This window comes from Chiloscyllium plagiosum, chromosome 14, assembly GCF_004010195.1.
Source record: "Chiloscyllium plagiosum isolate BGI_BamShark_2017 chromosome 14, ASM401019v2, whole genome shotgun sequence".
Taxonomy (NCBI): domain Eukaryota; kingdom Metazoa; phylum Chordata; class Chondrichthyes; order Orectolobiformes; family Hemiscylliidae; genus Chiloscyllium; species Chiloscyllium plagiosum.
In genome coordinates, this window is record NC_057723.1 from 6,942,631 (window position 1) to 6,944,040 (window position 1,410).

At 50.6% G+C, this 1,410-nt stretch overlaps 1 protein-coding gene across 2 annotated transcripts in view; it reads left to right on the forward strand.

Moving 5' to 3' along the window:
• Window positions 1–1,410, forward strand: part of dctn4 (dynactin 4) — a 51,720-nt gene that overhangs the window by 43,973 nt on the left and 6,337 nt on the right. The window lies entirely within an intron of this gene.

Sequence of the window (1,410 nt, forward strand, 5' to 3'; positions counted from 1 at the left end):
TCTCTCGCACTCTCTCTCTCTCTCGCACTCTCTCTCTCTCTCGCACTCTCTCTCTCTCTCGCACTCTCTCTCTCTCTCGCACTCTCTCTCTCTCTCGCACTCTCTCTCTCTCTCGCACTCTCTCTCTCTCTCGCACTCTCTCTCTCTCTCGCACTCTCTCTCTCTCTCGCACTCTCTCTCTCTCTCGCACTCTCTCTCTCTCTCGCACTCTCTCTCTCTCTCGCACTCTCTCTCTCTCTCGCACTCTCTCTCTCTCTCGCACTCTCTCTCTCTCTCGCACTCTCTCTCTCTCTCGCACTCTCTCTCTCTCTCGCACTCTCTCTCTCTCTCGCACTCTCTCTCTCTCTCGCACTCTCTCTCTCTCTCTCTCTCTCTCTCTCTCTCGCACTCTCTCTCTCTCTCGCACTCTCTCTCTCTCGCACTCTCTCTCTGTGACGCAGTCTCCCTGTGGCGCGCTCTCCCTGTCGCGCTGTCACACACTCTCTCACTTTTGAATGCTGTCTCTGGGCTGCCTTTCTCTCTCACTGTGTCTCACCTCCCTACTCACCATTCTCGTTGCTTTGCCTCTCTGTGCACTCTGCCTCCACTCCTCCTGGCTTCTCCTCATCCGCCCCCCCTCTCTCTCTCATTGCCTCCAGCTCCTTTCTGTATCAGAGGCGGGTGGGGGGAGGGGAGAAGGTTTTGTCAAGACTGGAAATGGGAGTAAAGTAACTGTTGCAGTCAGAGATGGCTCATGCTGTTAGCACTGAGCACCTACCTGTTTCTGACATGATAGTCTTGGCAACATGTAGCCCTTTTACTTTTCATATCTCACTGTTGCTCAAAGCAAAGTTAAGAGAAAATTTCAAGCCATTAAATTGACAACCTGAAATTTATGAGGGATGTAAGCTGCCAACGCCTTTATTTAATGACAACTCACTTCTGCAGTTTATCTGAGAGCTATGCCTGCCCACATTTCCGTGAGAGTGTGTGGCACATTGTTCTCACCTGTCTTCAGGCTTCACTCACGATTCTGACTCTGGGGTGCAAAGGCCATTCTCACTGCTCATCCAGGACACCTGAATGAAATTGGCCAGACAGCACGAACCCAGCGTGATATTTCCAGTCGATCTCTGGAGCTGGATAAATGATTACTCTGTACCTTAACTCAATCTACCTTTCTTGGATGTGTAGCCTTCCCCAACAAAATCAATCGATCCCATTGTTGAAAACTCTGGCTCAGCTTTCAGAACCCACTTCTTTGTTGGGAATGGTTCCAGTTTTTCAAGACCCTTTCCACATGAGGAGGTGCTCCCTGACATCATTCTTTGAATGACCAGTCTCCAAATATAAGATTATGCACTTTGATCTTGCTGTTTGTCTCTCTCTATCCCCCCCACCTCCTCTGCCTAGACCCCTCCCCTCGCCCCC